This window comes from Pteropus vampyrus, unplaced genomic scaffold (genome assembly GCF_000151845.1).
Source record: "Pteropus vampyrus isolate Shadow unplaced genomic scaffold, Pvam_2.0 Scaffold335, whole genome shotgun sequence".
Lineage (NCBI taxonomy): Eukaryota > Metazoa > Chordata > Mammalia > Chiroptera > Pteropodidae > Pteropus > Pteropus vampyrus.
Window position 1 is genome coordinate 3,514,764 of NW_011889116.1, and position 25,554 is coordinate 3,540,317.

Sequence of the window (25,554 nt, forward strand, 5' to 3'; positions counted from 1 at the left end):
TGACCATTTTATATAATGTAATTGTGGAAATGACCTGCCATCACTTTTCTCATATTATATTGGTTATAAGCAAATTATTCGTCCCTCCCACACTTAAGAGGTAATCACAGAAAGGTATGAATACCCGTAGACTCAAACCACATGGGGTCATTTTAAAATCTATTCACCACCCTCAGTTAGTGGCAACTCCATTCAAATAAAAAACCTTGGCATTATTCAACAAATTCTGCCAGCTCTACTTTCAAGTTATGCAGAATCTGAACAGGTCTCACCATTTCCACATGTATCACTCTACTACAATTCTCTTGGATTACTTAATAGCTCTCTAACTAATTACCTTACTTCTACCTTTATCTCCTACCACGATCTATTCTACATATTACATATAACACAGTGATTTATTGAAAAATAAGTCAGCTCGCATCATTCCTTTGCTCAAATCCCTCCAGTGGCTTCTGATTTCATTCAGAGTAAAATCAAAATTTCATACATTGATGTACAAAGCCCTACACAATCTAGGTTCCTGAACTTCTTTGACATAATCTTCTACATTGTTTCTCCTTGTTTATTATCTTTTAGGTACACTAAAAAATCACTATTTATTCAATACACCGGGTACACTATTGTTTCAGGGTTTTTCAAAATGTATCCTCTGCCAGAAAAACAATTTCTTTAGATAGCCACATGGCTCTCTTCCTCATCTCTTTTACATTTTTGCTCAAATGACGCTTTTTCATAAAGACCTACCTTATTGCCTAATTAATATTGTGACCTATTACCCATCTCTACTCCCACACTCTTAATTCTTTACACTCTACTCGTTTTACCCCATAGGATTAATCTCCTTCATACTTCAGCCAAAGACACAGCTAAACTATGTTCTGACCCAACATATTATAAAAGGTAGTTATTTATTGTGTTTAACAGCCTCCAAAAGAATAAAAGCACATAAAATAAAAGTGATGTTCTTCTGTTTTATAAGAACAATGTCTAGCACAAAGTTGGTACTTAATAAATGTTTGAGGATAGACTAAATTAAGACTTCTATTTTGCAATTACAGGCTAGTGATTAGTGGGTTCAAATGAGTAATAAAAATAATCACTAACATTTATTCAGCATTCACTATGGAACCAGATTCTTAGCTAAGATTTTACTGCCTTATCTTATGAAGCACATATTTATGTGGTGGGTACCGTCTTTATGTCCGTTGATACTTGAAGAAACTCAGATGCAGAGATTTTAAGTAATTTGCCCAAGATTGCACAGATATGTAACTTTTGAGACCAATCTTCATTACTTCTTATGTGAAGAAAAACATACAATGTTAATTCTATATGTCTAACCTGCTTATAATAATCGTAACAATAAAAGTTATCTTTTAATGATGTTTAATATATACCAGATACTGTGCCAAACACTTTACATATGTTATTTTTTCCTTAGTACTTTCATATTTTTAAATTTAAATTTATTTATATTAAATTTATTGGAGTGATATTGGTTAATAAAATTATATAGATTTCAAGTGTACAATTCAATACACATCATATGCATATTGCATTGTATGTTTACCACACAGAGTTAAATTTCTTTCTGTTACCATATATTTAACCACCTTTACTATTACCTACCTCCCCGCTCCTCAGATTCTCTCTGGTAATCACAAAACTGTTGCCTGTGTCTATTAGTTTTTTTTTGCCTTATCTATTTGTTACTTTCACTTTCATATCCCACATATGAGTGAAATCATATGGTTCTCAACTTTTTCTGTCTGACTTGTCTTGCTTAGCATGATAATCTCAAGATCCATCTATGTTGTCATACCTGACAGTATTTCATCTTTTCTAATGGCTCAATAATATCCCATTGTATATATGTACCACATCTTCTTTATCCAATTATCTATCAAAGGGCATTTCAGTCGTTTCCATGTTTTAACCACTGTGAATAATGCTGCAATGAATATTGGGGTGCATATATATTTGTGGATAAATGGTTCACTTTTGGGGGAGTTTGATATCCAGAAAAAGAATTGCTGGGTCATATGGCAATTTTATTCTTAAATTTTTGAGAAATGTCTATACTGTTTTTCATAATGGTTATATCAATTTACACTTCCACCAGCAGTATATGAGGGTTCCTTTTTCCCCATAATCTTTCTAAATCTTATTACTTCTCTTGTTGATAATAGCCATTCTAAAAGGAATTGGTTGGTATCTCATTGTGGTTTTAATTTACATTATCTAAATAGATAGTGAAGTTGAGTATCTTTTCATATGTCTGTTGGCCATTTGTATATCTTCTTGGGAAAAGTGTGTTCAGATCCTCTGCTTATTTTTTAATTGGATTGTTTGGATTTTGTTGTTGTTATTGTTGAGTTGTATGAGTTCTTTGTATATTTTAGATATTAGCTTCTTATCAAAGGCATTGTTTGCAAATATCTTATCTCATTTATTTGGTGGCCTCTTTTTTATTGATGGTTTCTTTTGCTGTGCAGAAGCTTTTTAGTTTGAAATAGTCCTATTCACTTATTTTTGCTTTTACTTTTCTTGTCTTTGAGGTCAAATTCATAGAATCCCTTCTAAATCCAAGGTCCATGAGTTTATTATGTTTGTTTTCTTCTGTGCAATTTATTGTTTCAGGTCTTATATTTAGGTCATTGATTCATTTTGAGTTACTTTTGGTGTATAATGACAGATGGCAGTCTAGTTTGATTCTTTTGCCTATGGCTTTTCAATTTTCCCAGTACTGTTTATTAAAGGAGCTTTCTATTTTGCATTGTATGATTTGGGCTCCTCTGTCCAAAGTTATTTGCCCATGTATATATGGAATTATTTCTGCACTCTTAATTCTGTTCCATTGGTCTGTGTGTCTGTTTTTCTGCCAATACCATGCTGCTTTGATTTTTTTTTTGAATTGTAGATAATTTGAAATCAGTCAATGTGATAACTCTATCCTTGTTCTTTTTTCTCAAGATTGCTTTGGCTGTTCAGGGTCTTTGTGATTTTTTTTTGCAAATCTGATTATTTTTTATTCTATTTCTTTTAAAAGTGCCATTGGAATTTTGATGGGGATTTTATTAAATCTGTATATTGCTTTGGATTTAAGGTCATTTTAACTATGTTGATTCTTCCAATCCATAAACACAAAATATCTTTCCATTTCTTTGTATCTTCTTCAATTTCTTTTAATACTATCTTGTTTTTAGTGTATAGTTCCTTCACATCATTTGTTAAGTTTATTCTTAGGTATTTTATTACTTTTGTTCCAATTACAAAATATTGTTTTTTATTTCTTTATCTAAAATTTTATTGTTAGTGTTTAGGAATATGATGGACTTTTATACATTGATTTTTCTATCTTGTAACTTTATTTGCTTGTTTTTTTCTAATCTTTTTTTTTTTTTTTTAGTAGCGTCTTTAAGGTTTTTGATATAGAAAATTGTGTCATCTGCAAAAAGTGACTATTTGATTTCCTCATTTCCAATTTGGATTTTTAAAAAATTCTTTCTCTTGCCTGATTGCTCTATCTAGGACTTATAATACTATGTTATATAACAGTGGTAAAAGAGGACACATTGGGAGATGGGAGGGCTCAAGAAAGGAACAATGGATTCTGCCAGCACTCTGACTGGGAGAAAGCTACCTCACTAACCCTCCCCTTGAAGCCAGACAATTTGTTTTCTCCCTGTATGTCCTTGGTGACTTCAAGCTGCTGCCCCAGTGATTGAGTCAGAGCAAGTAAGTCCATTAGTGAGTAAGTTTGTATGTGGGTGCCTTAAGAAAAAATGTTTGCAACTCCAGCCACCTTTCATTTCACTCAGTCAAAATTTCCACTGGTTTTCACAGCCAGGAGTTGTAGGGACTCCTTTTTCCAGCTCTGGAACCCAAGGCTGTGAACCCTGATGTGGAGTCAGGATGACTCACTCTTGCAAGGGGACCTGCAGCATTATATCTCTCCCAATTTTCAACCACCACACATGAGTGTGGGATCAGCTTGTTTCACATTTCAAGTGTTCCCACATATTAGTGGGCCATCATTTATGTTCTCTGGAGAAATTTTACCAGGAGCTGGCTTGTTTTCTACTTGTGGCTAAGATTCAGAGAGTAAAATCAAACCCAGGTGTGGACTACTGGAATTCTACCTATTTATTAATAACCTAGATCTTGTGAGTGAAGGAGGTTTTTTTTAGAGACGATATCGAGGCCCAGAGTAAAGATATAATCTGACATATTTTTCCTTAGTAATAAATCCTTCTATTCACTTTTAAGAGCACCTATGGAATGAAATAACTCTCTGAAACAAATCTTGAAGAGTTAATTATAATTAGGCCACACATGTGTTAGCTCACACCTACCACCAGATCTCACAGTTAACATGTAACAATTTTACCTCTTCTGTTTCCCTGTCAGTCTGGGTCTGGTTTTAATCATAAGTTTACAATCGCCTTATGAATAAAAATAATCTTAGTGTTATTCAGAATATTTAAGAATACTCATGCAGAGCAATGATAGCAAGAATGCAGACTAAGAAGCTACAATCCTTTTTACCCACAGAGAGACAAAGTTAACAATATACAGACTAATTGAGAAGATAGACCACTCAGAGCATTGTAAAACCAAGAATAAATTTTAGCAAAAAGGGTAAGAAAATTCTCAGGGTTTGGCACAACCTTTCATGCCCCTCCTTCTACATGGAACAGTGCAGAGAAACCTGGAAAAAAGCCCCTATACTGGAGCTCCTGCCTTGAGATAGAAACAAAAGAATGGACTGTATGATTAACATTATGGCTTGTTGTGAGGGGACTGCTTTTTACCTTATCTGACTCAAAATATTGATGAGACTAGAGCCAGAGTATAGAAACTGCTAAAAACAGAGGTGAGTGATACATTAAAGCTAAAGTTATATAGTCAGATGCCAGGAAAGGAAAGAGATCAGAAAAGGTTTGAGATTTCTAGAACCTCTAGCTATTCTGATTCAGGAAGGTCTTCTCTCATACAAAGCCAGTACACACAGACTCTAAGTGGTGGTTGTTTCTTCAAATGTATAAATCCTAGAAAAATTGAAAAGGCATATAAAGAAACAGGGAAATATAGCCTCATTAAGAAATAAAACAAAATGTTAGAAACCAACCCTAAAGAAATACAAATCTACCTAACAAAGCATTTTAAATAGCTGTTGTGATGCTCAATGGGCAATAGGAGAACACGGATAGACAACTAAGTGAAATCAGAAAAATTATACATGAAAAAATGAAAATATTGATAAAGAAATAGAAACTTTAAAAAGAGAACCAAACCAAAATTTTGGAGTTGAAAAATACAATAGCTGAACTAAAAAAAATAATTTAAAGAATTCAACAGTATATTTTATACCCCCCCCCCAAAAAAAAATCAATGGACTTGAAGACAAGTGAAATAACTAACTGAGTCATAGGACCAAAAAGAAAAAAAAAATAAAGTGAAGAGAACCTACACTTGATCGTAGCCCAAAGACCGAGAAGTGATAGGAAGCCTAAAGGACTGATGGACCAATATATGAACTATGAAAATCCCAGAAGGAGAAGAAAGAGAGAAAGGAGAAGAGACTTATTTAAAAAAATAATTATCAAATCTTCCCAAACCTGATGATAGAAATAGATATACAGATTCAAGAATCTTAGAAGTGTCCAACTAAGAAAAATCCAGAGAGCCACTATGACACACATTATAATAAAGCAGACTAAAGTCAAAGACAAAGAAATAATTTTGAAATGAGCAAAGTAAAAGTCATTAGTCACATAAAATGGAACTTTTATAAGAAAACAAGCGGGTTTCTCAGTAGAAACTGCAGGCCAGAAGGGAATGTGATAATATATTCAAAGTTCTAAAAAAACAAACTGCCAACAAAAATACAGTATCTGGAAAAAGTGTCCTTCAAAAATGAAGGAGAAATTAAAACATTTTTGAAATAAAGTAAAGCTGAGGGAGTTCATTACCATTAGACCTACTTTGTACATAATAGTACAGGGAGTCCTTCTAATTAAAATGAAAAGATGGTAGACAACAATACCAAGCTGTATAAAAATAAAGTTATCTGGTAAAGTTAAATACATGGACAAATAAAGCAAACTGTGCTATAGCAATTTTGGTCCATAGATTTAAATGACAAAAAAACATAAAAAGAACACTACAAATCTATGTTAATGAGAGTAAAACATATAAAGATGTGATTTTTGAATTTAATAACATAAAATGGAAGGAGTTGAACTGTAAAAGGATTAGAGATTTTGTATATAAGTTAAATCGTTATCAGTTTACAATAGAATGCTACGATTTTAAAAATGTCTTATGTAATTGCAGTAGGAACCACAAATAAAATATCTATAGAATATACCAAGTATAGTACAGTATAGAGAATATAGTCAATATTATTATAATGGCTATGTATAGTGCCAAGTGGGTACTAGAGTAATCAAGGGGATCACTCGTAAATTATACAAATGTCTAATCATTGTACTGTATACCTAAAATTAATATAAAATAAAAATAAATAAATAATTTTTAAAAATCTAGAGAACATACAAAGAAGGAGTTGAGAAATCAATTATAGCATATCAGAACACAAAATTAATGAAATACAAAGGAAAGCAATAAAAGATGAAAGGACAGAAAAGCTGTAAGACATTCAAAAAACAACAAAATGACAAAAGTAAGTACATCCCTATCAGTAATTAATTTAAATATAAATTGATTAAATTCTCCAGTTAAAATACATACATTATCTGAATGATTTAAAAATATAAACCCAGGATCCAACAACTCTATGTTGTCTACACAACATGTTTAGATCTAAGAAGACATAAGATGAAAGCGAAAGAATGGAAAAATATATTCCATGTAAATAGCAACCTAAGAGAGCAGCAATCTTGCTTCTGAGTATATATCCAAGAGAATTGAAAGCAGGGTCTCTAAGAGATATGGTTTGGACACTCATGTTCAAAGCAACATAATTCTCAATAGCCAATAAGTGGAAGTAACCAAAATATCGATCAACCAACGAATAGCCAAAATATAGTATATACATACAATGGAAAATTATTCGGTCTTAAAAAAGAAAAAAATCTTGTCATATTCTACAACATGGAAACCATGAGGACATTAAGTGAAATAAGCCAGTGACAAAAAGACAAATACTGTGTGATTTCACTGTTATAAGGTATCTAAAGTAGTCAAATTCATAGAAGCAGAAACCAGAATGGTGGTTGCCAGAGGCTGGGGAGAAAAGCAATAAATAAATAAATAAATAAATAAATAAATAAATAAATAAATAAATAAATAAATAGCTAGATAAATAGATAAATAAATAAAGGAGTTGTTATTAAATACATATAGAGATTCAGATTTGCAAGATAAAAGAGTTCTGAACATCAGTTTCATAACAATGTAAATATACTTTTTTCTACCTTTAAATTTTCAATATTCTGTTTTTTTTATTACAGTTGACATGCAATATTATTTTATATTAGTTTCAAGTGTACAGCTTAGTGGTTAGACTTTTAAATAATTTACAGAGTGATCCCTCCAGTTAGTAGTCACCTGGCACTGTACATAGTTATTATAAATTACAATGTAAATATAATTAATACTAATTAACTGAATACTTAAAAATGGTTAAATTTATAAATTTTATGTTACGTGATTTTTATCAAAATAAAAACAGAAAAAGAATACTCCAGTGACTCTAACCCAACAGAGATCATACAACTCCATAAATGAGCCATAAACTCACTGGTGCTACTTATGCTTCTTTGAGGGCCAGGACTGTGGAAACTGTCAGTTTAGGGCTGCAACAACTAATTAGATGATCCCAATCAGGCCTGGCTTGTTGTAGACTACAACTTGGTAAGATAATAAGTAGACTCATACAATATTGCCATTTTAGAAAGCTGAGTAATGCGTTTGAGCCACAATTTTCATCCTCACAAAGCATGTCTCCTTAAAACAAACAAACAAACAAAAACTCATATAAACCTCAAAAAAGGAAGGAAATAGTCTTTCAAAGCTTTTGAAAGCTCTTTCTTTAATGAACATCTATCTGTTATTTTATGCCAAGAGGAGCTCATTTAAAAATTGAAATCCTTGAAATGATGTAAAAGAAAAAAAAATAGAACTACCTCAAACCTATACGATCAATAATCTTACAGATGATATCCATTCCACCATCAGGAATATTATCAATATTAACTATAACTAAAGAAAAAGCTGTACATTCATTTGGGTTTGCATTTAGTTTCCTAAAAAGGTCTACTAGGGAAAAGATTAATTGTTTGTCTTTGAGTTCACCTCTTTTTTTTCTTATTTATCTCATTAATGCCATGCTTTATATAATTGCTTCCTACATTGCTTTTCAACGATGAAAATTTTATACACACACACGCGCGCATGTGTGTGTGTGTGTGTGTTTGTGTGTGTACTGGCATAAGTCAAATAACTTACCTCCAAGTTTCTTTGGAAAAAGTAGCAAATTGAGAAAATAGGAATTCAAAGATAATAGTACTCTTCTGCTATCAACTCATACAAATACAGTCCACTTCTCAAAAGTTAGTTTGACATAGGTATGTATCTAGTCCAGATATCTGTAGTTGTAGTTCTAGGGATCCTAGAACTAAAAACATTAATCACTATTAAGATAGAAAGAAAATTAGTTGAAAGCCTTTTTTTTTTAAATTCAACCTACAGATTTTATTCAGATTTCATCCATTTTCCTATATGTCCTCTGTAGTAAAAAATTTTCAGGTCTAAATCCAATCCAAAATCACCCATTGCATTTCAGTTGCCATGTCTCATTAGCCTTCCTTCATCTAGGTCAGTCTTAGTCTTTCTTTATCCTTCTCAAATTTAATATTTTGAGAAGATGAGGCCAGCTATTTTGTAGAATGTCCCTCAATTTGGTTTCATCCAATACTTCATTAGATTCCAGTTATGCATACATAGGTGGCAGGAATATCCCAGAAGTGACACCATGTTCTTCTCATTTGTCATATCAGGTGGCAGGCAACTGTGACTTGTTCCCATATTGGTGATGTCAACTTTGATCACCAAGTCCTGGACATGTCTTCCTAGTTTCTCTACTGTAAAGTTACTATTTACCCCTTTGTAATTAATAACTAACCTGTGGGAGATTTTGTGAACCTACATGAGTATCCTGTTTCTTATAGTACATAGATGGATCTTGCCAGATAGTGATTTTTACACTCTTATCATTCTTTCTGCCTTTATTAGTTAACATTTTACTATAATGGTCTTTACTTCTCTCTTATTTATTTACATCTGTCAATATGGATCTATGGATTCTGATTTTATTCGATAGGTTATAATCCATTACTATTATTACTTATTTTAATGCTTAAGTTGTCCCAGATTTTTGCCAGCAAGAACTCCTTTAAGCAGGCTTCTGTGCTTGTTATTCTTTAAGCACATTCTTACTTCTGGCACAAAATGGTCCAGGCTCACTCTCCCAGCCTCAGACCTAAACTCAGCAATTTTACTAATGACCCCTAGTTCTTTTTCTTGGAAATTGTAGCTAGGTGTGGTCATTGTAACTGAGGTGTCATTGCTCAAGTCATTTTAGTGGACAGACTTGGGAAAATAGTAATTTCACATCATTCTTGCTTTTTACCATTTTATATTTTGTAGCTCCTATCTCTCACCATGAGTAGCCTGGCTCCCAACAAAATCAACATATTTACTCCTTTGCTCAATTCAAGGGAACCAGTCAGAAATGAAGAACACATTATCTGAGATGAAGAGTATATTAGAGAGAATCAACAGACTGGAGGAAGAAGAAGATTGAAACACCTATATAGAGAACGAAGAAGCCAAGGACACCCAACAAGAATGGCAAGAAAAAAGTAACCAAGAATATGATAATAATTTAAGGAGCCTATTGGACAAAATTAAAGGTAACAATATCCATGTCATAGGGGTATCGGAAGAGGGAGAACAAGACGTTGAATACATATTTGAAGAGATAATAATGGAAAGCTTCCCTAACCTAGAGAAGGAAATAGACATACAAGCCCAGGAAACTCAGAGAGTCCCCCAAAAAATGAACACAGAGGCCCACACCAAGATACATCATAATTAAAATGCTAAAAGTTAAATACAAAGAGAGAATCTTAAAAGCAGCAAGAGAAAAACAATAAATTACCTACAAAGGAGCTCCCATAAGACTGGCTACTGATTCTCAAAAGAAACTTTGCAGGACAAAAGGGCTTGACACAAAATATTCAAAGATTTGAAAACCCAAGATCTACAACCAAGAATATTTTATTCAGCAAAGCTATCATTTAGAGTCAAAGGACAGATAAAGAGCTTCCCAGACAAAAGTAAGCTAAAGGAATTCATCAACACTGAGCCAGTATTACAGAAAATGTGGGAGGGTTTCTTTAAGAAAAAACATGTATAAAAAACATCAATAAAGAATGGTAATATCTACATATTTATCAACAAGTATCTCAAATGGAAAAAAAAAATTAAGTGCTCCAATCAAAAGATAGGGAAGTTGAATAGATAACAATACAATACTCTTACATATGCTGCCTACAAGAGACTCACTTCAGATTAAAAGACACACACAGACTAAAAGGAAGGGATGGAAAATGATATTGACTTGATGGACTTAGAGAGTATTGTGCTGAATGAAATGGGTTGGATAAAGATAAATATCACATGATTTCATGTACATGTGGAAGCTAAAGAACAAAATCAACAACAACAACATCAAAAATGGAAACAAACTCTGAGATATAGAAAATAATTTGAGGGCTACTAGATGGAGAATGTGTTGGGAGGACTGTGAAAAAGGTAAAGGGATTAAGATGTACAAATGGATAGATACAAAATAGTCATGAGATATGAAGTGTAGCATAAGGAAAATAGTCAACAATGTTGTAAAAATATATAAAGGGGAAAAGAGGTACCTGATTTAGTGGGGTGACTATTTCATGAGTTATATAGATCTCTAATCACTATGCTGTATAACTAAAACTAATAAATCATTATATGCCAAGTATGATTGAAAAAAAAACTCATTGAATTGTACAATGCAAATATGAACAATTAATTGTCTATTATACTTCAATAAAGCTTGGAAAAAATAATATCACACACACAAAAAAGGTTCAAATGCATTCCTGCCTCCAATTGCCAGGAAGGAGAGGAACCTATTTTACTTCTATTTTTAAAAGATTTTCTAGAACCAGACCACTTTATTTCAACATTAGGCAAATAATTACAGAAACTAATAAATCTGAAATATACTATTTGATTTGTTAATTGCAAATAAAGATGATTATTACTGTATCAGTGAATTATATGATAGACTTGACTAAAATAACACTCTCACCTAATCCATTAGTCCTTTTCATTCAAACATACTACATTTCATGCAGCTGAGCTAGTTGTGTACATATAAAATTCTTTTATACTGTAATATTTTTTGACCTACCTTTAACTTTAACAGATGAAGAGTACTACGAGCACATGTCAAATACATATACTTTAAAATAGAACATTAGCAGTAAAACAATGCACATTCTATACATCGTAGTATTCAACCTTATCTACAGAAGTTGTTTTTCAATATAATTAAACTTACATGAATCTAAAAAACAAACAAACAAAAAAAGCCAGAATGAGCTTAAAAAAAAAAAAAAACAAGTCAGATAATGTTTCTCTTTTGCTCAAACCTCCAATGTCTTCCCATTTCACTAGAGTATAAATCAAAGTCAAGGCCTCCTGTTTCTTCCATCTCCTCATCTCTTATTACTGTCTTTATGTTTCACTGCACTACATCTGCATGGGCCACTTAGCATTCTTAAAACATGCTAGACATCTCTGGCCTTGGAGCTTTTGAACTGGCTATTTCTCCTGTCTTAAACTCTTTCCCCAGCTATTGGCATGGCTCTCTCTTTTACTTTCTTTAGCATTTTTTGAAAGTATTTTTTAAACATATTTTTATTGAGGTATAACTTGCATATCATAATATTAACCATGTTAAATTGCACAATTCAGTAATTTTTAATATATTTACAGAGTTGCACGAGTATCATCATTTTATAATTATGAAAATTTTTCATCAGTTCCAAGGATACTCCATACTCATTGAAAAGTCACTTCCTCATTCTTACCATTTTTTAAGCCCCTAGCAATCATTAATTTACTTTCTGTCTCCATGGATTTGGCTATGAAATGACTCATTTCATACAAATAAAATCATATAATATGTGGTCTTTTGTGTCTGGTTTCTTTTATTTAGAAACATGATTTTGAGGTTCATCATGTTATAGCACATATTGGTACTCCTTTTCTTTTATGGGGTGAAAATATTCCATTGTATGGATGCATTATAATTTGTTTATTCATTTATTGATGGACGGGAACATTAACCTTTAAGTATTAAAAGTACATGTTCTACATCAGTGTATCCACAATTATAAATGGTAATATCACAAGATTATACACGGTGTGAACAGAATGCTATGCAGAAATGGTGCGTAAATTATTTACCAGGAAGTACTTTTTTTTTAATAAAGTCTCTTCTAGCTTGTTTTATTAAATATGTTAATGCAGTGTTTTCATCAATCCCTTACTTCTGAGGACTTGTATTTGGGGTGGGATTAGCCATATCCATTAGGACAACCATGCAGTCTGTGCCTAACACAGTAGCCCACTGTAGTTATTCTAACCGTGGATCTAATCTGGAATAAGAGAATACCAGGCATCACCCTCATGAATTTTACCATCAGAGAAATAGCTGTGACATAGTTTTTTTGTTTTTTTTATTTTTTTTTTCTGTTCAAGGCACTATTCAGTGAGACATTCAACATTATGACAGTCTGTATGCTGCACTCAAGGATGGCTATAATATTCTTAGAGGTCTTTGTGACATCATGACTCTTAAAACTCTGCCTACCTGGGCTGACCAACACAATTCTCAGGGTCTGTGGCCTTTACTGTAGAAGGTTGGGCTTCAGATTGAGAACGGCCTTGGCTTCTTACTGCCTCCTTTCACTTCTAGGGGCAGTCTGTTTGCCTTTAGATCTGAAGAAACCTCACTTGGCCACATTTGCTTAGATTGGCCAAATATAATTTTGTCTTGAGGGTTTTAAAATTAATATAATTTACATACTATAAAGCTTACCATTTAAAAATGTATAGTTTAGTAACTTTTAGTATATTCATGAAGTTGTACAACCATCATCACTTTCTACATTCAGAATATTTTCATCATCCCAAAAAGAAACCACACACACAGAAACAGTCATTCTCCACTCTCCCTCTTCAGACTCTGGCAACCACTAATCGACTTTCTCTTTCCATGGATTTTCTTATTCTGTACATTTCATATAAATGGAAAAAACATTTGGTGTCCTTTTTTAAATTTTGCTTCTTTTATTTATCATGTCTCAAAATTGATTCATGTTGTGGTATGTATCAGAATTTATTCCTTTTTTGGCTGAATAATATTTCATCATATAAGTATACATTTTGTTGTTGACCCATACATTTATTAATGACTATTTGGTTTGCTTCAACTTTCTGTATATTATGAATAATACCACTATAAACATTAATGTACAAGATTTTGTATGGAAATATCCTTCATCTTTTTATTAAAAATTTAATATTCTCTTCTAATCAAGGCCTGCCCTAACCATCCTATTTAACATTATAGCATTCCCTCCCCTGTCATGACATTTTCTATTCCTACTCCTTGGGCTACTTTTTTCCAGGACACTTGTAGCTTATTGCACATCTTTATCCATTAACATGCAAACTACATGATGGTAGAGAATCTTGTCTATTTTGTTTCAAGTTGTATCCTCAGTGCTAGAAAAAGGCCTTATTCAGAACAGATGGACAATATGTATTTGTTGACGTTTTCTGTGCCATTTGCTCATGGTTATTACTGTTTCTACTGCTCCCTGTATACCCATGGCCTGAAAAAAGTCAATCCCTGTAAGGTATCATCCATCTATGTTGCATACCAAAGGAATTGGAAAGTATGTATAGACATCCTCCACATACTCTATGTCTTAGCTACCAGCTTACTCGTCTTAAGTAAAACTGAGGACCTGGGATTAACACTGCAGGGGAGATGGGAGGAGGGCACATATTCTGAAACTTCTTAAAGAAAACTGTGATAGAACTGTCACAAGTACATGAGCTGTATAATATGGAGGTTAATACATAGACTGTGGAGGCGAAAGGCCTGGATGTGAATTCCTACTCTGCTGCTTTTTATGTATATGACCTTGAGTAAATTAATTTATTTACCCTAGTTTTCTCATGTGTAAAGTGGGTAATAATTGTACCTAGCTAATGGGGTTGTTGTGAAGATATTTGTGGTAAGGAATGTGAGACATTTATGACAATATGTGGCACCTAGTAGTAATTAACTATAATTATCATCATTGTCATCATCATTACTATCACATAAAATTTAAAACAATTCATAATTTTGTTTCATAATGGCATGGAAATTATAAAATTTCTATCAGTGTAAAAACAAATAAAAGTCACACACACTTCGATATCACCCAAATTACAGTGGCATTTCAAGATTATCAATAATAATCACAATTCTACCAATTAACATTTAATGAGAGGCAGCACACTGTGGTAATTATGAGAACAATCTCTGGAGTCACATTGCCTGAGCTCAAATTTTTATTATTCTGTTTATTAGCTGTGTGACCTTGAGCAAGTTACTTAACCTCTCTGTCTCATTTTCTGTGAAGTGAGGGTAATAATAGTACTTAGTTCATTGGATTCTTGTTGAGAATTAAGGAACATTATACATGTAATAAACCTATTTCAGTGCCTGTCACCCAGTAAATGCTCTCTATATTTTAGTTATTACTACTGGGCACTATGTGCCATGCACTGTGCATAGAGACCTCCACTATAACCAAATCCAAGTAACTCAAATCACTCACAAACACTTTATTATGTTGTGCCTATAGTAGAAAGGTTTATGTCACAGTGAATTTCTACCTTCCTGACTCAACTGTGTCTCATTAAGTGCCCATAAGTTTTTTATCTTCATATCTCAAGTGTCTGAGAGATTGCTTGGAGTATAATGTTTGATAGTGCCTAGGATATGGTAAATAATTGATAAATGCTTATGGATGGAAGGAAAGGAAAGCAGAAAGTAATAGGCCCCAATCAACCTAACCATTGCTGCCCCTCTATCCCAGAGCCTACGATTTCTCCATTTATTTTATATAGAAGCATTCTGATTCATGTGACTCTCCATGTTTTGCTCTCTTGAGCTTCTAGGCTTGGAGGCTAATAAAGATAGCAGAGTGATCTTATAGGCTCCTGCATCATTAGCCATACATGTGCCCTGAATAGTTAAGATCTAATGTGTAAGTTTCCCATCAGTCATTTCACACTTCTAACACTGTCTTTATGGATGGCCTAAGAGGGTACATCTTCAGTTTTCACTAAACTCATAAATAACTACACTGATTTTAATAAACTATTTCACTAGGAAATAGGAGGATCTATTCATAAAAATTTAAGATAAGTTTTAAACTGCTAGGAGAATGCTGAGTTCTCTGATAAAGATGTAATGGAGTAAAACTGGTCATTTTATAATAAGCATAGCCAACATAGTCAGAGTCACTGCAAAACAATGTGATAGGGCAGGCTGAATTTTCAAACGATGGGCTCGAAACTATCAGACAATGGTCTTAAATCTTTTATTTGTATTTATGATTTTACATTAGAAATGGGCTTTCAGTAACAAAATGGTGTAGTATCATTTACACAGAAAATTGAACATTGCAAGCCAGCCAAATAAAATTTTCATCATCTTCTGAAGTTTATCTCTCAAACTTGATTCAGATTCTAATTAACTGATATGCCACATAAGCGTTTAGTTAATACTAAAAGACATCATCCGGAGAATTAAGTTTCTCCTTTCTCATGGGAAAAAAAAAATGTGGCTGTGACAAAATATTAGTGATCAGTGAATCGTTTAAATTCCAGGTCTCTAATTGAACAGAAGAAAAATAATTTCTTAACTTTATCCCTAGAAATTATATCCACTGGTTCCCATGCACTGCCAGGGCATCTGCCCTTGATATAACAAAACAAGCAAAATACAACAAAAACATGTATTTTCCCATGTTTGACTATAATTTCCCTAACTTTCAATGAAATGCAATAAGTGGTCCAATAGTTTCAGGATAGCAAAGAACAGAACTACTGAGTTAAAACTAACAAACTACCATTAGGAGATCATATATATACTCACTAGATACCCTCAGAAATGCTGAAGATTTATTTTTCTGGGTTCTATTGACCTTCTGAGTTAAGCATTATTATCTTTAATTTGCATGTCTATCTACCACTCTGCCTGATTAACTCTTTTATCCTACAAGGTCCAACTCGATTGCCACCAATAGTTGAAATACAAAGTAGAAAGCATTAGAGGCTACAAAATGGTACAGGTAAGATACTGTGGAATTCCAAATTCAAGAAAAGGACAAGTAGATTAAGGTAGGTTTCTCCACTGTAAAGTTACATGCCAAAGAGCCTTCCTTTATCTTTCCATCTAAAGGAATATCTCTTGATAGCTCAGAGACAAGGATTGGCCAGTGGCTGGAGGATAAAAAACAAAAATACATATCTCAGTTAAAGCACAGACTCTACTCTAATGGAAGGAGGGGTTTGGCACGGTCAAGCAAATGAAGTTTCCTGATTTGTGCTGCAGCTGCAGATATTCAATTAAATTCATATGAACTCAGCAACTATTAAACAAGCACTTAATAAGTGTTCAGCCACATGTTGGATGTTACTGTGGAGAAAAGTATACAATACCGCTCCTGCCCTTGAGGAACTCATAACCTTGTTGTGTTAATGAGCATATACTAGAGATAAGTAACTTCATCAAGCAATACACAATTGGGTACCCAAATGAGTGGTACAAATTATATATCATAAAGCAATTTATGGGACAGGAAGTCCTGGTAAGTTGGACCAGTCATGAAAGGCTTTGGAGAAGAGATGGAATGTGACCTGGGTCATTAGAATAGAAATTGAATCATGTCCTATTTGAAAATATCATATCTATTAATTTGAAGTAGCAGAGTAGTTAAAAAGAGTTGTGAACTAATATTTCTGATAGTAGTTGTTTTAGAAACTAAGTATAAAGATCTTAGGCAAATTCCTTAGAGTCTTTGGATCTCAGTCTTTCCAGTCATAAAATGAGGGGGTTTGTCTAGATGATTTCTAAGGATGTTGGGAGAAATAGCACATTCAAAGTGTAATTCGATGATTGAGTTTATGTTCTGATGAATTATGTGCTTGAAGAGAACACCTGCCTTTCTTTTAAAATTATTGTAATTTTCATCTTTCACTAATTCAGGCTGACTTTTACTCACATAGCAATCTTTGCAGGAGTCCAAAACACAGTTACTTACAAGGGCTTGTCTGGTTATATAAATGTGTGGCATGGACTGGATAATGGTGAAAACTGTGCCAATCTTTGGAGCTCCTACCCTACCTGAAGAAGGGAAGATGCTTCTTATTCTTAGCTCTAGCTTACTATTGCCAGCATGAACATGAGACCATTGTAGCAAGATCTTCCAGGTTTAAAGTCTGGGTTTTTAGGTAAAATCTCTGTATTTTCCCTTTTTTAAGCCATGTGGAAGTCTACATTTTCTTACTTAAGCAATGCGTGTGTGTGTGTGTGTGTGTGTGTGTGCGCGCGCGCGCGCGCGCGCGCGCGCACACGTGCCAAAATAAGCCTGAGGCTTGCCAGTTAGAAAATTCTCTTGTACTACACATTATTATTCAAGATAACATTAACACATAGTTGCATTGAATACTGTGGTGTTGTCAATTCATATAGTTCAAGATGAAAACATTCTTTTTTACATAGATGACATATTTGACTGAGCATCAAGCAGGCAAGAAATTTGAGTCAATCATGGGGTTGAATTTATCATAATCCACAATGAGTACCTGCTCATACTAACTCCCTTTTTCTCATTTTACATTTTTTATTAGTTTCAGGTATACAGTACATTGGTTAGACATTTATATAGTTTATGAAATGACTCCCCCAATTACTCTATCACCCATTTAGCTCTACACATAGCCATTACAATACTATTGACTATATTCCCTATGCTGTACTTTATATCCCAATGACTATTTTGTAACTACTAATTTGTACTTCTTCAATTGTTCACTTTTTACCTCCCAGCTCCACAATCCCCTGCCCTCTAGCAGTCATCAGATTGCCCTCTGTATCTGTGAGTTTGCTTTTGCTTATTTTGTTCATTTTGTTCCTTAGTTTCTGCATATAAGTGAAATCACACGGTATTTATCTTTCTCTGCCTGACATTTCACTCAGCATAATACTTTCTAGGTCCATTCACGTCATTGTAAATGGTAGGATTTCATTTCTTATGACTGAGTAATATTTCATTATATATATGAACCATAACTTCTTTATCCAATCATCTGTTGATGGGCATTTAGGTTGCCTACATATTTGGCTATTGTGAATAGTCCTGCCGTGAACATAAGGGTGTGTAGATCTTTATGAATTAGTGTTCTGGTTTGCTTTGGATAAATACCCAGAAGTAGAATTGCTGAGTCAAAAGGTAGTTACATTTTTATTTCTTGAGGAACCTCCAGACTATTTTCCATAGTGGCTGTACCAATTTGCAGTCTCACCATCAGTGTATGAGGATTCTTTTTTTCTCTATATCCTCTCCAACATTTATTATTACTTGTCCTGTTGATTATAGCTATTCTAACAGGTGTGAGATGGCATCTCATTGTGGTTTTGATTTCTATTTCCCTAATAGCTAGTGATGTTGAGCACTTTTTAATATATTTGTTGGCTATTTGTATGTCCTCTAGAGAGAAGTATCTGTTCGGGTCCAAACACTTGCTTTTTTCATTTATCAGTGATAGACATTCTGACAGCTGTGAGGCAATATCTCATTGTTTTAATTTTTAATTTTCATTGCTCTGATGATTAGTGACCTTGAGCATCTTCTCATATGTCTATTGAGCATCTCTATGTCCTCTTTGGAGAAATATTTATTCAGGTATTCCACTCATTTTTCAATTGGATGCTTTATGTTTTTCTTGTTGAGTTGTATGAGTTCTTTATAAATTTTGGATATTAACCTCTTATCAGTATATCATAGGTGAATTTCTTTTCCCATTCCATAGGTAGTCTTTTTGTTTTGTTGATGGTTTCCTTTGCTATGAAAAAAAAAAAAACCTTTTAGTTTGATGTAATTTGTTTAGTTTTCTCTTTTGTTTCCCTCAGAAGAGATATTACTAATAGAAATATTTACTGCCTATGTTTACTGCCTATATTTTCTTCTAGAAGTTTTATAGTTTGGGGTCTTACATGTAAGTCCTTAATCTACCTTATGTTTAATCTTCTATATGGTGTAAGAAGGTGGTCCAGTTTCATTTTTTTTTTTTTTGCATACTAACTCCCTTTGGACCAATAACATATGCTTGTAAAATGACTGGCTAAATGAGAACTTGAAAGAGTAAAGCCTTTTTGATTTGAGTAAATTATTCCATACCTTGAGACAGAAATCAGCCCAGCATATATCATCCTAAATTCTCAAATAGAAAAATTTTCATTTCACCTATGCTCCTTTTAGAGATCAATTTTAACCATCTTGCTGTGTTTAGCAACTGTTGCTAACAGACAGTTAATGGGGAGGGACCCTTCTTGCCTAGTCCCTGCTATTCAGTGCTTCTCATCCCATTAATAGCTTCCTAACGAAAACTGATGACAATTTTAGGGAAGGTTGTTTATATGCTTTTTAACCTTCAAAATGTAATCTATGCTGAGAAGCATATAAGTCAACACAGGTGCTTACAACCATCGTTACGATTTCATTAACTGGCTATAATCAACAACTTTCATGGCCCCAGGAGGGAAAACGGTATACTAAAGCTAAATACAGTACAACATATTTGAAGTGTTACTTTGAACTGCAAGTTATATTTGCTTGATGTGATTGAGAGGCAGGAAGATACAGTTTTCTTCTTTCCTAGAAAAAAAAATCTGTTTCTTCAGCTCACAATCTGTTTTGCTTCCTTCTGGGTCTTCTACTGCTAGGAGGTCAAAAAGTAAGATTTCAGCTCTGGGGTTCTGGTTGCACTAACATTATCAAGGACCGTCACTTGGAACATTCTTTAAGAGATTTCCAAGGAGCTTAGCTTCATGCTATCAGAGGCTGGGTTATTTGGAATATAAATCTTTGCAACATTATTGTGTTTTCTCTAAAGCTTGCCCCAAATCGTCTAAAATGTTGGGTTGGCTCTACAGCTCACTGTTTATTAAAATTCATCCCATAAAGCACAATGCACAATTATTATCAGAAAAGGGCAAAATTTTAGATAGACTAAGAAATTATTTTAAAATAATCAAGAGACAAAAACAACAGCCTGAGGAAATGGAGACTTTTAGCTTATTCTCAAAAAGAGATTTATATCTGAGATCTGATCCAGGCTTCACTCCCAAACAATTTGATAAACAGCTTTTCTGCATTAGGACCAGAGGCCATGAAAAAAATATACATTTTTTTCCCAGAACATTAGTGAAATGTAGAGTGAGAAGGCACTATTAAAAGACATCTAGTATTGTACAGAACTTAAAGAACTTGCAACTTCTTCTCCATGCCAAACTTAACACTTTTATAAAAGTTGTCCTCCCTGTGTGAGATACTTTATTCCATCAATTAATTTATATCATTGATCACCTACTTTGTATATAGCAATGTGCTAGTCACTGCGAATTATGGAATAAAGTGGACATGGACCTTCCATAATGGAGATTCCAATCTCATATTGCTTGTGTATCTACTAAATCACCTCTATCAATGTATTTAAAAGTCTTAACTATAGACTTCTGTCTCCCAATAAAAAATTGTTTTGCCACTAAGGCCAATGGCATTTTCACCATTATATATTGTGAATGTCATTAGATTTTCTGTTGTTATTTATCTCTTATTTAGTCCTCATATTGCTTCAAATTTGTGTGAGATATATGCCACTGGATGTTAAGCTGTTCAAAGTGATTGATTAATCAAATTATATACACATATACTCATATATATGAGACTGAATGAATAGCATGAAGAGGTTAACTCTATAATTTCTATAGAATTAATAAATCTCATGTAATTCTATTTTGAAACTTAAATACAAATTTTTTGTATTGAGTAAAGTGATAATTTATATGTACAAGAAGATAGCTTATTCAGAGAAAAGAGTGTTATGATGATGGAAAACGTGTTCAAGGGCTATCTCTGTTTTACTGCATGGCTAGAGGCAAATCATTTCAAATCTCTGAACTCCAATTACTATCTCTGTAAAACTGGAGAATATTGGCCTTCTATTCCTCTTATTGAGAGTTGTGAGATTAAAATTAGCAATTATAAAGTGAGCATTTTTTTAGTTATTTATCATTAAGTACTGATAATGCTTTTTAATAATGAAATACTATATTTCATTAACATGGTTTACCTTGTATTAAATAACTTCTATTCTTTTTATTTTATTTTATTTTTTTTAGTTTCCAGTATATAGTACATTGGTTAGACATTTATATAGTTTATAAAATGATCCCCCTAATTGCTTTTTCTCTCTTCTGGCTCTCTACAGAGCCAATACATTAATGCTAACTTTTTTTCAGATGCCCTTACACTAGATCAAAGTTTTGAAAAATTCCAAATACATAAGATAATAAGATATACCTATACATGTTTTTGTAATTAATTCAGAATCTTACAGATTTCATTTCCTTTATACTTTAATAAAAATTCATCTCTATAACAAGCAAAATCAAGCAAGCTGTTCCAGGTAACCACATGTTCTCTTCATAAAGCTACCATATATGACACTTCTAAGTAATAATATTCACAAATACATAATGTGGTAAATTATTCTGAAATAATTTATTTTGTATGATTAAGAAGGTCCTTAAAAATTGACAAGGGTGTCCTAAAATTCATGTGAAAATGCAAGGGACCAGAATATCCAACATGATCTTGATAAAAAAGAACAAAGTTGGAAGACACACTTCCTGATTTTAAAACATATTACACAGCTGCAGCAATCAAGACAGTGTAGTATTGCATTAAGATAAAGATATAGACCAATAAAATAAAACTGAGAGTCCACAATTAAATCTCTGTTGATTTTCAAAAAGGGTGCCAGTGAGGTAGGAATAGCCCCTTCAACAAATGCTTCGAGGACAAATGGCTATCCACAGGCTGAGGAGTCTGGCTCTAGGCCAAAATCCTGTATGTGCTCTTTCAGACCAGACCATAATCATTTATCAAAGCTTTATCTGGCAGGCCTCATAGGGAAAAATTGTCTTTCCCACACCAGACATGTGTACAGCCAACGCATTATAAGCTCCGAAGGGAGCTGCAATCAAGGACTCAGCCACCTGTCCCCAACACCAGTCTTGCTCCTATGCATTTCTGTATTCCTATCCCATGTGCTTTAATTGAGACATTCTTATGAAGGGAATTATCTCCAGTCTTTAGTACTTTTCTAATCTAAGCTTTTCCTCCTCTCACTCTCCCATCTCTTGACTTCCTACAATGGCAGGAGTCTTTTGTTTTGGAGAGCACCTATAATCCTCTCAACCCTTCCCTACCCATCTGTGCTGATACATTTGACTCTCTTTGGAGAAAAAGAAACACTGGGGGAACTAACACCTTCTTTCTGGTTTCTTGTTTATACTATCACAGTAAGTGAATAGAGGCTTAATTGTTACTTTCATTTTGACTTGTGTTCCTAATTCACCACCTTGACACTTGACAATGCCTAATACATGCAAAAAGAATGTAGTTAAAATTCTACCTCACACCATACATAAACATTAACTTAAAATGGATTATAGACCTGAATGTAGGCAATAAAAATATAAAATTGTTTAAATAAAAAATATGTGTAAATCACAAGACCTTGGGATAGAAAACATCTTCTTCAATATGACATCAATAGTACAAGCAACACAAGAAAATAATAGATATATCTGACTTTGACAAAATTTAAAACTTTTGTTTCAAAGGAACCCATGAAAAAAGTGAAAAGAAAACCAACGAAATGAGAGAAGACACTTTCCAATCAAATAGCTTATAAGGGATATGTATCCAGAATATATAAAGAACACTTACAACTCAACAATAAAAAGATAAATAAACCAATTTCAAAGTGTGTAGATATACAGATGTCAGAAAATTGGTGGAGTGAGAGATGTCCCCAGATCTCTTCTCTTGAAACAACAATAAGCTAACCATCTAAAGTTTAACATCAAAAAAACCCAACCTATACACAATCACGTCTGAGCAAGGAATCTGCACATAAAAACTAACACAGATCAGAATCCCAGGAGTTGGTCAGTAGACGAGCAAACAAAGAGGATGCTTCTCCCAGCTAGAGCTCCTAGCAGGAAAAGGGGAAAGGGAAAAGGTGAAGCAGTTTCTCTGAACAGCCCTGCCTGGGAGAGCTGTGAGTTCCATGCAACAGCAGAGCCCAGGGATCAGGGCAGAAAGCAGAGAAGTGGGGAGGGCAGAGAAGTGGGAATGGCAAAGAGTAGGAATGGTAAAGAAACAACAGTTGATTATCATCAGCTGTGGCTGCAAAATGCGAGGATAAGCCACAACCCCCATCCCCAAACCCAGAGGGCCCTTCTCCCAATACCCTCCAAGACTGAACACTGTGGAGCCCCAGGGGAATCTTAGCAAATGCTACCAAAACTGTCGCTAACACTGACAGGGATTGAGACTGAGAGTAGTGAGCATGACTGAATATCTATAAGCAGAAAAAGGTATTATTAAGACTTTATATAAAGCAGGGATCCAAGAGAATTAGATACCACATACGGGAAACCAAAAGAAAAACACCATCTTAGCAACAGGCTAAAGAGAGACCTTTATATAATAAATCTTCCATCAATGCTCAGGTGGAGAAAGAATTAATTAACCACAATGAACAACTAAGGTTACAAGGCAGCTGAGAATAAAAGAGAAAAATCTCCAGAAAATAAGCTTAAAGAAATAGAAATATGCAACTTAAATGACAGAGAATTCAGGATGGTAATTCTGAAAAAAACTCAATGAGATCAAAAATAATTCATATCAACAATTTCAGGAATTGAAAAAAACAACTAGATCAGGAGAATGAGTTTTTCAACAAGGAGATTGAAACCCTTAAAAAGAACCAAATAGATCTTCTGAAGATAAAAAACACACTGAAAGAGATGAAAACTGAAATAGCAACCTTGGGAAATGGAGTTGACCAAATGGAGGAAAGGATCAGTGATATCAAAGACAGAAATCTAGAAATAAGTCAGAAGTAAGAAGAGAGAAACCAAAGAATGAAAAATAATGAAAGAGAAATACAAGAACTAGCTGATACCATCAGGAGAAGAAACATAAGAATAATGGGCATTCTCGAAAGGGAGGTAAAGGAGTAGGGATTGGAAAGCAGTTTCAGACAAATAATTGATGAGAATTTTCCAAATCAAAGGAATGAACTGGAGCTTTCAATTCAAGAAGTCAAGAGAACACCCAATTATCTCAACCCAAAAGGCCTTCTTCAAGTCATATTGTATTAAAATTATCAAAAATCAATGACAGCCTTTCCGTCAGGCTGTAGCCATCAGGGAAACCAAGAAGGGCACTCACAAGTACATCCAGGAGCTATGGAAGAAGAAACAGTTCGATGTTATGTGCTTTCTTCTCAGGGCGTGCTGCTAGTAGTACCGCCAGTTCTCTGCACTCCACAGGTCCCCCACCCCACCTGGCCCAATAAAGTGCGCAGGCTGAGATACACGACCAAGCAAGGGTGTGTCATATATTGGATTCATGTGCACCGTGGTGGCCACGAAAGCCCAGTTCCTAGGGGTACAATATACAGCAAGCCTGTCCATCATGATGTCAGTCAGCTAAAGATTGCTCAAAGCCTTCATTCTGTTGGCTAGGAGCAAGCTGGACACCATTGTGGGGCTCTGAGAGTCCTGAATTCTTACTGAGTTGGTGAAGATTCCACAAATACATTATTTGAGGTTATCCTTATTGATCCATTCCATAAAGCTATCAGACAGAATCCTGACACTCAGTGGATCACCATACCAGTCCACAAGTACAGGGAGATGTGAAGGCGCAAGAGCCATAGCCTTGGAAAGAGCCACAAGTTCAACCATACTATTGGTGGTTCTCGCTGTGCAGCTTGGAGAAGACATAATACTCTCCAGCCTACACCATTACTGCTATGTTTATAAAATTCTTTCCTAATAAACAATTTAGGACTGTCATGTCTGCTTAAAAGTGTTCTTTAATTTGTCTGTTAAAACTAGTCTTCAGATTTGTTTCATGAATGCATTGTCAAATTATGAAAGTTAAAATGCAATAACATTTGAAGACTTAAGCGATGGTGTATCTTGTTTGTCAAATACTTTTCTCTTTGCTTTATCTTACTAGGGAGTTTACATGT

At 33.9% G+C, this 25,554-nt stretch overlaps 1 pseudogene; it reads left to right on the plus strand.

The window, feature by feature from the left end:
• The first annotated feature begins 24,502 nt into the window (after positions 1–24,502).
• Positions 24,503–25,342, plus strand: LOC105304264 (annotated as a pseudogene).
• The last annotated feature ends 212 nt before the right edge of the window (positions 25,343–25,554 follow it).